Genomic DNA, 15,722 nt, shown 5'->3' with positions numbered 1-15,722 from the left:
AAGTTCTTGGATAAAAATCAAATGTTGCATTTGAAAACTACTACTATTCGAAAATAATAGAATCTGTTGTAACAGACTCTGGTTTCTGTTCCAGTGAAAACAAATGTTGTTTCTAAAAGCTAAAAGCCTTTGATAAAATATTAAAGTTATGCTTTTATATGAATGCAATAGATATATGTAGGCTCTTTCTACTAAGACCAAGTATCCTTAAAGATATCCTGAAAGAGAACAAAGACTATTTAAGTTAATTCACCTTAAAAAAATCAATAAGAATATTAAGATAAAGAGATTATAGTAAATAGGATGTCATGGCGTGAACCCCTTGGAAGTTTTCTTATTATTGAATTTCTCTCGACTTTAATTGCTTGCATAAATTTTAATTTTAATTTCTTATTTTTAAAGTATTCTAAAAAATTCAAATCTCTTTCCAACAAATTTCTCTCTAATTTAATTTTAATTAAATAGTGTTAATTGCAAAGTCAAATAGCACTTTGTAAAAAAATAATATTCATTACTCGAAGATACCATACACTTACGACAATGTATCAAAAGAAAAATACTAGTCCACTGCCCTAGTGGTGGTCTTGAAAATAGTCCACACGTAGTTTCCTCATTATCAGCAATATGCATGAACTTTTTGTCTACCAACAATAAACTAATGGCAATAACTTCTTACATTCCAAAAATTGTTTCCTGCATGTTTCTGGAATTTTTTATTTTTTTTTACCGTTAGGTGTACCAGCAATTTTGTTAGGTTTGCTTAGCAACAGTCGTCCTCTATTTATGTAGCGATGTCCAACAATGTTGGAAGATGTTTGATCCACAATACTTGCTATTTACACCACCCATTGCAAAGTGCACTCTCATACTACCTTTTATATTTTAATTATCCATTATAAGTTTTTTCCTTAAAGGGGTACACCCCTTGGAACTTCCCTTTTCTCTTTGGAAATGTCTTTTTAAAATAAAATATACATATTATGGAAATGTATTTTTGGAACTATGCATCATAATTCGGAAAATACATTTGCGGAATAGGTATATGTTATTATAGAAAGACATTTCCAGTGGTTAAAAACATACCTTAACCAACTCATTTAAGCAACATTATGATTTGTAATCATTGATGTTGTAAACCTAGATTAGAAAATGAATATTTATTTGAACATACTTAAAGGAGATAAACCACTATCAAAAGCTTTGCTTTGTAATTAAGGTATATAATAGATGTAATTAGTGATGAAATGCAGTGCATTGTGAAGGGTATAAATGGGTGTACTTACCAAAAATTGTGGCATAAATAGCAAGTATCTTGATTCACACAACTTAAAAACAAAATCCAAATTGTTTAGGCCCAAAATAGATGCAGCGTCTGGGCCAAAATTCATAAAGAGTTCAATTTAATTTAACACCAATAGGTTGTTGTTTCCTGTAATCTTTTAGAAATGTTTTTTTGTTTTTATTTTTTTGGGGGGGGGGGGGGGGGGCACTGGTCATTCCAAGTCAAAATTTATAATCATTTCCAAATAAAAATTTACATTCTGGATTGGTCATTTGAAAGTAAAAGAAGAGTTAAAAGAAGTAACTTGGAGGTGCCGGAAACAACAGCCCACCAATACCATTCTCACTAGTCACTGTTTATCGAAGTTATAGCGGTATTAAAGAAAATCCTTGGTAGGGACCAAAGAAAGAAAAAGGTGTGTAAAATATATAAGAAGTAAAAGATAGAACTTTTCTCTTGTAGAATCAAAATGAAGTGTAAATTTTTTTCATGTAAAAACTAATACAAAAAATGTTGTTAAGGATAACGATAAAATATGATACTGTAGGTAAGGACCAATTCTTAAATGTTTTTTTTTAACGTAGGAATCAATAATTTTATTCAATGATTAAACTGAAAAATAATATAATGCGTAGGAATGAAAAATTCAATTCAATCTTTCCAATAAAAATTACTTGAATTTAATCAATCCTAATTTGAATTAATTTTAAATTTAGAATTTCGATTTTTTTACCATGATATAAGTATAAAGTTATCTCTCACCGAAAATATTAACAAATCTATATATATAAAATAAGTATTCTTCTCCTAACATGAATTTTTAAAAATCAATTAAGATTCCAACCTCAATCATTTGATTAAAGAATATAAATAATTAGCACTTGTGTAAGATTTAAATTTAATTTATTATTATATAATACTATGGCATCTTCATTATATTTTTTCATGATGAAATATTCATTTATAATAATTAAGACATTTCTTTTTATACTAATTTCAGTAATTTATACTATTTAGTAAATTTCTTTTCTAGTCGATCAATCATTCGACTTTATAATAGCCGTCAAATTTAACTAAATTTAATGTTCCTAAATGCATTTAATGGAAAAATTAAGTTATTTACAATAATATTATTTACATATATAATTTTGATGATCAAATATTAATTTTTATATTAGGTAGTAATATTCTATTTATAATACAATTTTCTTTTATTAAGGATAGAACTAAAATAATTTTATATATATATATATATATATATATATATATATATATATATATATTCAAATCTTAAATACTATAATAATGATTTTATTATAATTATTAAAATAATAATAATGTACTATTAGTTTTTTTTCTTACCAATAATTAGTTTTCAAATGAAAATATACTTAATTTTAATTATATTATCTTATTAAAATTATAAATATTTTATAGATATATAAATATTATAATAGTAACATTAAATATTATATTAATAATTTTCATTGACATTATCATCTTTATTATATTTTTAAAAATAGTTACTTCAAAATACATTTTATGAAAAATAATAATTAAAAGTACTGATTTCATAAAAAAATTAGTTAAACTTAAATAATTCATAAAATTTATTTTATTTAGTATCTAAGGATATATAATAATAAACTAATTATATATTAAAAATATTTTTTTTCAATTTAATTAATAAAATATATTTTATGAACAATAGAAATTTGGTATATATATTTAGATAATTTAAAAGTAATATTTAAAAAAAGGAATTGAAAATTAATTTAAATTATTATATATATATATATATATATATATATATATATATATATATATATATATATATATATATATATATATATATATATAACACTTCTGACTTCACTTTAAAGTTTTTTCTTTTCATAGAGAATTACATAAACTACTTTAATTATTATTATTATTATTAGTAGTATTATATTTTTTATTTTATAAATTCAGTTTATTTTTTGTTACACTATGAAGTATTAAATATTAATTACGTATAATAAATATAAAATAGCTACAAAGTATGCAATAATATTATAATTAATAATATTGTCTTTTTGAATTTAATGAAAAAATATTCGCGTATGAAAACTAACATGTAAAAATATTAAAATAATAGTAACATATATCAATAATATATCTTATAGATAAACAATATGTATAACAATTAAATTATAAGATATAAAAATTTCATCACATAATAATATTTTATAAATAAACATTTTAAAGCAACTATAGATTAATAACTTTAACATATAGCAACTAATGAAATTAAAATTAAACAACAATAATAATAATAACCCATTGCATTGACAGAGAGTATGTAATTTAAGCTATAATGAGATTAAAAAATTCAAAATTAAATAATATCACATAATTAAAATCAATATCTTCAAAATTATTAAAATGTCATTTATAAGTAAAATTTTATTTTTCTGCAATAAGACATTTATACAAAATTCAAGCACATGTAAACATAGTATTCGTAATAACAAAATGAATACTATAATTTAAATAGCTATAAATATATATTTATTATATTTTTTAATTTATACATTTCATATTGTATCACTATTTTATTTTAGAATATTACATCATTATTATTAATTGGAAAAATAACAAATCAAAATGATTTTCATTAGGCTTAATATTTTTTTTAAGACAACATCTCTTCAATTAAAAATATAATTAATTATCTTTCTCAATTTAATATTATTATATTTAATATGCTAATAAATAATTTAGAAATTAGTTTTATTAATGTACGTATTTTTATATAAATATAAAAAATATATAATTTAACCGAACCCATATATCATACGGGTTTAAAATCTAGTTTGAATTAAGCTTTACTTGATCAATTACATTATTCGTGTGTACGAGTAAAAGTTTAGGTTCAGTCTTACTCCTTATAATAATTACCGTATAAGAGAAACTGAGACGAGTACGGTAGACGTATCTAATAAGCATGCAACAAATAATATTTCTTTTGATTTTTCTATTCGTAAGATTCCGAAGGTTCTTTTTTAGATAAAAAATTTCAAAAGGTTAAGTCTTATTTATCACCTACTTTTAATTAATTTTAACCAAATTAATTGATCATAATTCTTTGAAAAAATTATTATATTTTTCTTATTTATTTTATAGATAGATTCACCACGTTCTAATCTCTCTCTTCACAGAAAATAATAACCACCGGATTCTCACTTTTTGAAGCTTGCGCGTCTTTTTCTTTCAAAGACTCTCGCAACAAAAAAATTTAAAGTTTTTTTTTCTCCCTATTAACTAATTTAGAGAAATTATTTTCAAAACGCATATAACATAAAGAATTTTTTTTTATCTTTTCAGCTTCCAAATTCAAAATCCGTGTCTCATGAGAAGTTGAGAACGATGATTTCTGGGAATCATTAAAAACATTTTATTAGTATTAATATATTTTCTGACAATCATTAATATGATTATTTTAGATAAATAAAACTTTTCTTGAATTCAAGAAAGTTGGAAAAAAAATTGTGAGAAAGTAACTTAAAATTGATTCTTAGGATCATAGTTTATTCACAATCTTTTTTTAATGAATACATACCAAATATAGATAACTTAGTTTTTCAATTTAAGATTCCTAGTAAATTAAAATTTTTCCTTCTATTAAACTCCACTAAGGGGGCGTTTGGTAACTCCCCTAACGAAAACCTACAAAACTTTATTACACGGAACGGAAGAATGCCTACCTTGTTTGACATCTATTTTTTCTCCATTCAATCAAGAACAATACAGTCTCTTATGTCACTATAGAATAAAGTATATGAAAAAAAAAACGCAACAAGAACCAGCCATAAAATAAAATGCAGGGAAGTTAAATTAAAAATTAAAAAACAGGAGGAATATTTTTTATTTAAAGAATCGTAAATAATTAGATGGTCAAAATTAATTAAAAGTGGATGACTAATAAAGCTTAATCTGTACAGCATTTCACATAATAGAAAAATCAATAATTTATAATATTTTCTTTTTCCAACCAAAAGGTTTTTTTTTTTATTATGCATATTGATACTTGGTAAATTAACTATATAGGTTTCACTTAGGAGATCTAATTCAATTGGTTAAATAATATACATGAGTTTTTTTAAATTTCAATATTTATTTTTTACCTCAAATCCGCAAGCATCATTAGGATCTTGTATTAGAGGTATCTACTGCTGTGTTCAATCAATTGTCACAATTTTATCCTTGTAAAAAATATCTTCATGGGCTCACAAGAGAGGGTGTTCATATATGACCCATGGTTAGGGGTGGGAATAGGTTAGGTCGGCCTACAGGGGCCTACGACCTAGCCTACATAAAGTCTGACCTGAACTGACCTATTTAATTAAAAAGTTAGGCTTAGACTTTTTTAAAAGCCTATTAAATTAAATAGACCAGGCTTAGACTTATAATTACAATTTAGGTGTGAGTCATATGCCTTTTTATATTCCTCATTATTTTGATTGACTTTCCTTTTTCTTTAACTTTTCTATTATGTTCATACTCCATAAAATATTAAATATTTATTGTGATGAAGACTTTTAAAAAGACTATCAGGCCAGACCAGACTTTTAAAAAGGTCAGGTCGAGTCAAAATAAAAGCTTTTGATAGGCTATAGACCAGTCTCAGGCCTCAAAGATTCATCGTAGACTAGACTCAGGCCTTTCAAAACCTGGTCTGACCTGGCCTATTCCCACCCCTATCCATGGCCTTGACTCTCCTAAGCAACGGAAAACTTTGTGTTATTGGAACATTAGGTTTTGTGGATTTTAGCTTGGGCTTTTAGCCCCCTCGTGTACGGGGAAAAAACGCACTTGGTACTCGTTTACAGCTTCTATATTGAGCATAAAACAACCCACCGCTCCCTTAAGATACAAGCATGTCATGTTGTTAATTACTCTAACGCAGCAAATCTTCTTCTTAATTCTCTCTACGTTTCTTCCTTTAAATTGTGAAACGTAAAATGGCACACCAACCGTTTGGTTCAATATTGTACCTTCATTTGACTAAAATCCAAGTGAAACTTCAGGTGGAAAAAGGGTGCATGGAGAAGCGCCGGTTTAGGTCTGACTTGAAAAGGAAAAAGAACTAACATCAAACTGATTAAAATCATTTGGTTTGATTTAGTTTACTTTTGTCAATGCTTTTGCCAAACCAAAGCAATACAGATGTCACACAATCAATGAACAAACAAAAGAAACTTGGTGCCGAGAAAATTAAAAAAAAAGCTTAACTCAATCTTTAGTACTGAGCTTGGTACACGGATATTCCAAAATTGTCAATGTATTTAATGTATTTTTTTTTAACCTCTGTACACTTTGAGGTATCTCTATAGGTTGTCGGATTAATCTTAGTTTGAGAGTTACATTTTAAGTTCCTCCGAATTGTTGATGTATTGATATCATGTACGTGTGATTTGTGTATTATATGACTGTTTTGTAATCAAAACTAGCTAGGATGTATTTATATTCTAACTTGTCTTCCTATATACATTTTTTCTTGGATTAAACTATTTTTTTAAACTTAGTTGACCTATCTGTTTGCTAAAAATCAAGATTATTTCCTTAAAGCACCAATATTCATTTAAGGGGATAACATCTACTAACAAATATTTTGTCAAATATACGAATCCGACGATCAAATGTTAAATATGATTATCTATCAATTATATCAAATTTATCGTGTTTGTTTCTGCATCCATGCATGATGTGGTTTTTTGCATCAAAGTGGAAGTTCCTAGTTCAAGGTTTAACGTATTTCACCTAATTGACATGATTTTATGAGTAAGAAATGCAGTTCCAAACAAAGCATTTGTTTTTATAAGACATTTATTTAAATTAGGTTAGATAACTAACATCAAGTGTTTATCCAAGAAAATTAGACTTGGATTCCTTAAATAATATTTTAAATTTGATCTTTATAGATGAAAAAAAATATAATTTAATATTCATTGTTTCTTTAGCAATTAGCAATTTCATGTTGCATAATGATTATTCCAGACACATTAATAATCTAATAAATATTTCTTCCGGTCTTATATATTGGTCACAAGAAATACTTGATCCTATTTATAAGTCACTAATTAACTTATTAATAATGATTTTTCAATTTTGTCCTTTATACTATTTTTAAATATTGAGATTGAAGGTTGCTATTGTTCATATCCATTGATAAAGATAGTAGAATAATGAGGGAATATTAATAATGGCCTGAAATAGAGAAAATGCGAGATGATAATTTAAAATATAATTATGTCAAGATATAATTGGAAACTCAAATATATTTAATGATTTAACTTCTCTTTCTTAATTTTAATTATTTGGTTGAAAGTGATACTCCATAATTATTATTAGTGGGGATGACCACTGATGCGGTGATCATGAATGGGATAATAATTCCTCTAGGGGACGATTGGGGAACATAGGGAGCAAGATTTGAATCGATAGGGTTGGCAGCGGATGTGTGGTCTCAATTGGAACCTAACGTATACGTAGCGCATGCACAGGGAAAGATGGCATGGTCAACGGGTTGGGTTTAAATTAATTACTAATTTACTTTAAATACCAGAATATTTTAAACGAATTCAATTGATTTAACTAAAAGTTTTGAAAATTAAACTTTGAGCTTTGGCATGTTACATTTCATGGAAACTTTCCATATACCACAAGGTCACATTGAGTAGAAAAAAGCAAAAAGGGTAAAAAAAAAAAAAAGAAGAAGAAACGGTAAGGTTCAGTGGCTTTCCATGAAAAGAGGTATTTGCACTCGTTAAGGGATACATCACCAACCTCACATGACTTGTTAGCATTAGTTAATCTAGCCAATTGTTTCGGAATATTGAAAGCCTCACATTTCCCAGGTATTTGATTTTCTAAGAATTTTATTTTATTTTATTAAATATCTGATGATAATTGTTTTATTTTCTTAATTAAATATATTGTTTAGTATTAAACTCAATCTCATGGAGAAACAATTTATTTAACGAAGTATTTAATTTTTATCGTGTGTAAAAAATTAAATAAACAATAATCATATATTATAAGTGAAATTTTCTGATCCAATAAATTAAGACAGACATCCAAAATCTCTAACCCGCCACAAAAAATTGAATTGGGTCAGCTGGCCCATAGTGTTATTGCGATTTGACTATAGCTTTCGTGGCTTCCTCCCGACTCACACCTAACCATGCAAATTTTCAACACAAGGACATAATACAAATCAGCCATTAGGCAATACTGCATTAAACATTTAGGGGATGTTTAGTTTGATTGTTTTCTATTTTCATTTTCACTGAAAATGAAAACAATTTTTAAAAAATAGAAACACGAAATAAAAACAGAAAAACACACCCTTAGATATTCTGACTATTCCAAAACCATAATGGGATCACTTGTAGCTATTCTCATTGAGTCAAAGGATCAATATCCACCAGTTCTAAATGACATGATCCACATTAATATAATTGGGCCTAAGGTCAAAGGTGTGCCTCGATTGATCTATTACAATAGACTACAGTCCCTTAAATATTGATCGAGGTTGAAAATCGTGAGCGCAATATGCCTAATTAATTTATTTGGATATTTCACATAGCTTCAAGCATTGATCCTGAGAGACATGACACTTGTTGACATTAGGCGTAAGTGTAAAGATTTACAACAAATCCAAATCGTTAGTACTTATTAATTTTGCGGTTTATTATAATACCTTTTTGTTTTCAAGTAATTTTCACGTATTTTTTTATATAATAAATTACTTAATTTTAATCAATCAATTATATCATTTGTTTTGATTTAATTGATCATTTAATCAATTTAACTTTCTGCTTTAGTTATTTATAGAAATTATTGACAAAATACTTTAAAAATTATCCCGCAGTAAATTAAATATATATATATATATAATTATACGAATTTTGACATGTTTTTGTGATTAACCATTTATTTTTTAAATTAATTAATTAATTAAATCATTTTAATTGATTGATAATTTTTTCCAACAATTATATACTTAATTACTAACAAGTATTTTTAATTTTTTATAAATAAAATTAATTTCAGCAACTCTCGCATCGCATGACAAAGGAAAGAAGGCAAGTTTTCTTGTGATAAGATAGGAGTGGCATTAACAGGAACCGAACATATTTAATTGTAGTCATTAACCACAGTTTACGAGGAATTTATTTAACTATATAAAAGTAATTTATGACTATTTTGAGTTCTTTATATTTTTTTAAAATAATTTTTTGGTGTGATTTATTAAAATAAATTTTCTTTAATGAATTTCAATAACTTTTATAATTAAGTTTGTGATCTAATATATTTTAATAAATTTTATAAGTAAATTTATAATGTGAATATTCTTATGATAAAAGTTTATTCAATAAGTAATTAATTAAAATCATCTAATTTAATTTACATAAAACCTAATAATTATTAAATTATTACGTTAGTAATTATTTACTTACAGACATTATTCATTTACTATCCAAAGTTAACTATTAATGTAATAATTTTTTAATTTCTCTATATAATTTATGTAAATTAATTAAATTCCTACCATTTAACTTTTAACTTAAATGAGCTAGTTAAATTTTCAATTAAAAAGTAAATAATTGTTAAAGAAATAATTAGAAATCAACTTAATAATATATATTTTACTATTTGTTACGAAAAAAATTTAAAAAATTAATCTATTAATAATTTCATAAATAATTAAAGTCAAAAGTTAAATAAATCAAATAATCAATTAAATCAAATTAAATTATTTAATTAATTAAAATTAACTAATTAATTTTCACAAAATACATCAGTAAGATTAATTTTTATTAATGGTTTTAGATTTAGTGTAAGTCTAACAATTTATACTTAGTGTCAACAAATTCTCTCTCTATATGTATATATATTGGATTAAATTACATTGGTGTAAAGTAAATATAATACGATGTCTAATATTTTTAGTATAGACCCCAGTAAACTTACCAAGAAAAGTTAATCTAATGATAACTAATTAAGATATTATATTAGTGATATAAAATGGTGAGTAGAAATATATAAAGCACATATTGAGCTCCGACCTAACAACTAACACTATTAGATATTTGATCCTTGGCAACATTATTCCAAAGTATGATGAGTTTTATTGTTATGTAATAATTATCATTACTAAAATAAACAACTACCTACCTTATTAGTTGGAACATGAGATCTTGCACGAACCAAATATATTTTGTAAGTTTATGATATATTAGTTTCTACGATTTCTATAAACAAATAATGACCTGTTTATGAATGGCTTTAGAATGTGATTTAGCAAGAGTATGAAAGAAGAAAAGGCATTTGAGAGACTATTTCTGCGAATGAGTTGTTGGGCAGCTTTACTTCAAAAGAAGACATGCGCAAGTATTAGTTTTTTTATTTATTAATTTGTCAATTGATTTAATTTTAAATATCAATATAGGTTCAACTTTCAATATAGTTTATGCAATACAAATATAATTTGAATAGCCTTCATTTCATGTATATTTGAGCTGGGGTAGGGAGATTGTAATGAATCATATGCAATTCTATAAAACAAATCCACTTTATCATAATTTAATTCAACATAGAAGAATGTTAATAATATATTTTTTGACATTATTTATTATTATGTCAATTTTATAAAATAGAGAGTAGAATCGCATTATTTAGTAGGCTTAACATAAATTCATTGCAGTCGAAAAACATAAATTTATTAAGGTGTTTGGGTAATCTGGTTCAATAATTAAAATAAAAATAAAGTAGTTTTTTTTCTGTAAAGTTATTTATACTTTTTCCTCAAATAATAAGATACAGCAGATGAGAGAGAACTGTAATCCAATGTTTGTTATTTCAACTGAGTTAATTAACATTTTTGTCTCTATTTTTTATATAAATTTTAACTTTGGATCCTTCAAAAATATTTTAAACAGTTTTGGTCTTCATAAATATTTTATTTAATTTTAGTCTCTACTGTTAACTTGGATTATTAAGTAATAATGTGTTGTCTACATAGGCATTATTAAATAATAATGTGTTGTCTACATAGGCATGTGACACGTAACATGTTACATGAACTTTTGTTATCGATGTGACATTCATTTTTAACAATTTTAAAATAGTGCAACAATTTTTTTTTTCTATTTTAATCCAAAAAAAAGTTTGAACATTTTTAATAATATAAATATATATAATTCATGTGATTGTCTTGTGGATATCATATGTTACATGACTACGTGGGGTCACAACATAACTTAAATGTTTTAAGTTAATGACGGTAAATGAAAATATGATATATGAATTATTATAATTTTTTTATGCATAAATAAATATAATGGCTTAAATTATTTTTTTAGGAGAACGCAAATATTATTTATAATAGATAAATTTATTCTTGTTAGATAGGTTACTATGAATAGTAGATCTCTCTCTGAATAATAAACACAAATGCATATTCAAAATGTGAACTCAAGATTACAAATTAGTTGGATCAGTGCCAGTTGATCAACACATGTAATGGTTACAATTACTTAATTTTAGGCTTAACTGAGTTTAATATCTTTAAATTGTCAATGTATTTTTTTTTTTTTTTGCTGACTCAACTTTAATATACAGTGTAAATATAAATTACACTGTTAATTAATAAAAAAATATCATTAGTATAACTTCTAAGTTATAAAATCAATAAATCTAGAAAAAAAAGTAGTTTGTGATGAATAAAAGTATAAAAACTCGATTTATTCATCTTTTTATTCACATGCAACTATTCCGATAGTTTTGTTGGTAGTGATTATAATGACTTAATGACTGATCAAGAGGTTGTAATTTATTCACATGTTTCTCATTTTAGAATTGGATAGGTCTTATTTGGTCCAACTAGTGATATTATTTTCTACAAACATATTTGTATTTATATATACACATATTTATTTACATATACTGTGTACAAAGAGGAATCAAGTTACTTTCAAAGTATCTAAAAGAGTTAATTTTCATTTTTATCATTCATTTTACATGTCTTTAAATTATTTGTTAATTTTTAATTAATTTTTTAAACTATTTTTTTGATTAGATCTCTCAATTTATATTTATTTTTTAATTAGGTCCATGTCATAACTTAATTAAAAAGCAATACTAGTTTAAGGACCTAATTGAAAAGCGGTTTGAAATTTTTTTGGGTTCAAAATTTAACAGCGGTTTGAATCTTTTGTTTTAAAGAAAAATATTATTTCTCAACAAAAATTAAAGTTAAACATGCAGTTGTTTTATGCTTTAGGCATAATCACACTTGTAGTTTCTCTTGTATAATCAATGCATAATTGTGTCTTTTCAATAATTTTATTATTACCTCTCAACTTTCTTTTTTTGTTGGATACCATCTTACAAAAGATATTTATTTGCCTTCCTAATTTTTTTTTGTTGCCGACAAATAAAATCTAATCCTTTTTGAAGTGGAGAGATCATTGAACTGGGTTCAATCTCTTCCAGTAAAGTTTCTTCTTACAAGTTTTTAATCCATACGATTAAATCCTTCTTTTAGATTACCTACAATTACAATTCTCATTCTTTATGTTATTTAAAATCTTTATAAATTAAATCAATTCAATTATTTTACTTAATAAAGTAGTACTTATCAATCGAACATCATATTTAATCTATTTTTTAAAAAAACAATTTTTTTTGTGTAAAAACACAATTACTCCTATATTTTCCTAGGTATATATTACTTTGTATAAAATGTAACATAGAAAGCAAATATAGATTATATATATTATAATAAATCAAGAGGTATTTGGTGGTTGGCCTATTTTGAAATAAAGTAATATTTTCATTTGTGATTTCATATTATTCAAGCTGACCTTAATTAGATCTTGATTAAAGAATTCAATTATCAAATTATTTATGTCAACAATTTTTGGTAAGTATAATATTTTGTTTCATATAATGATGCAAAGTATAATAAAAAATATAATATATAACCTAACTTTTTTTTTTGGTTTTATTTAATCTAATTTATTGGCTTATGATATTCAATTATTTAAACTAACAAACGATTGCTTGTACACGGGTTTGCAACTGCCATTCTTGTTGTGCTCAACTACCTTCCACGGTACTCAATTCCTCTGTCCATGTGATATGGTGGCTTTCCTGAAGTTCAAAGCTTCCCAACAGTTTCAGAAAAAGAAACGAATAAAAGCTTTAATTTTGTCAACTACGTTTTAAGTACTAACTTTATACATTAATTTTTTTTTTGTAAGAGTTGAGACCTACGTAAATTTCATTCTTGAAGGTTTAGAAAGGGATTGGATACATGTATAATACCAAATAAATGATCATTAAACATGTGAAATTACGTACGGTAGCAAATAAACATGAAGAATTTGATTTATATAACAAGAGGAATATATAGTGTGAGATGAGGAAAAGTGCTTCTGTGCACATGCAAAATTTTATTTTGTCACAGTTCAAAAAAGTATATTATAATGCTAAATGTGATAACCAGGCTATATTATATTAAGTTGGCCCATCATTTTGTCGAACTGGTAAAGTTTTGTTAGATAAATATTATATTCTGGGCTTTTTTGGTTAATTTGCATGTTAAAAGTTTTTTCTACTGATTTGATAAAGAACACACACTCATGCATTATTCTTTTCGAAAAGCTTATTAAAAAGTACGTAACGTTTAATGAAAATCCCTAAAATAGAATATTTGTTAAATGATTATTTTAAAAAATAATTATCTTCTTTAAAACTTTTAAAAAGGTCTTCAATTTAAAGTTTTTTTTCCAAAATAAAAGCTGTACTATTGTATTGATTAAAAAATAATAATGTACGTCTATTACTTAACTAATTAATGTAACATTGATACTCCTGAAATAATTAATGTAATATTGATTTTGCTCAGATCAGTTGCACTTAATGCATACAAATTTAAATATATAAATACAAAATTCTATTAATACGAACTATAATAAAGAAAGATGTACTGTACTGGACATACATGATGCCATCGTAAGGCTTCTTTTTTCCATTCCTAAATGCCACTATCTCACGGTATTATTTTATTTACCGTAAAAAAAAAATCTTTTCTTGAAAAGAAAAGAGTTTATAAATCTCAATCCTTAGATTTGTATGAGAAAGTGTGCCATTATTTGCAAAAAGAATACAAACGGGTTCATAATTGATATTGTTCCTTCTATGAAACTAAAGAATTAAATGTAAGTATGAAATGTCCTTAATATAGTACATGAAAAATTAAATGCAATCAATTTTATTATAAATATAAAAGGTTTAAATAAGTTTTTATTCTCTTTAAAAATATGATATCTTTTACTTTGTTTTTTTTATAAAATTTATTCATTTTTATGTATTAAAAACTTACAAAAAAAACTTGTTATATCGTTTTTGTTAAATACAGGAATTAAATAAATAATTTTATAAAAACTAAAATAAACCTGTAAAAAATTTAAAAAGTAAAAGTAAACTTATAGTATAAAATATAGCGAGAGTTTATTGATAAATAATTTAGGCTTAAATAAAATTTTGATTTTCTTATTTTTAAAAGAGTTAAATATGCTTTTGTTCCGGGTAGGTTAACGATTTTTTTATTTTTAGTTATTATAAGTTCATTTTTCTACTTTTATTATCTATAGGTTTGCATTTTTTTTTTCAATTTTGGTTTCTATAAGTTTTTTTTTTGTTTTTTTTAGTCCTTGTAAGGTTGTGATTTTTTTTAAAATTTTTTCATTTATATTCCTCATGTTCACATGGATCAAAGTTGGAAAAACACAAACTTACAATAATTAAAAATGAAAACTATCTTACATGAATTAAAATTATAAAAACATAAATTTATCGAAACTAAAATTAGAAAAATGAAATTACAGGATGAAAGAATAAGAAAGCACTAACTTACCGACAACAAAAACATATTTAAGCCTTTTAAAAATATTTAATTTTAGTCTCTTTATTTTAAAATAGAAACATTTAGTCCTCTTATTTTCTAAATTTTATAATTTTAATCTTCCTATTTTAAAATGGAGACATTTAATCCTCTAACTTTGTAAAATCTATAATTTTAGTTATTTCATCAAATTAAAAAAATATTGATTTGACAATTAAGTAACTTGATGTGATTCAAATTTATTAATGTTATATGAGATAATTTATTTAATTTACATCATATACAATATTAATCTCTTAATAATCAACACTTTTAGTTAAGAATTAAATGACTCTATTTTAATAGAGGACTAAAATTACATATTTTAAAAAATATGAGACTAAATATTTTTATTTTAAAATAAATAAATCAAAATTATGAATTTTAAAAAAAGGAACACCAAAATTACATTTAATCAAATAGTTTACTATGTAATAGTTTTCA

This window comes from Glycine soja, chromosome 1 (assembly GCF_004193775.1).
Source record: "Glycine soja cultivar W05 chromosome 1, ASM419377v2, whole genome shotgun sequence".
NCBI lineage: Eukaryota > Viridiplantae > Streptophyta > Magnoliopsida > Fabales > Fabaceae > Glycine > Glycine soja.
Note: the sequence above shows the minus strand (reverse complement) of the source record.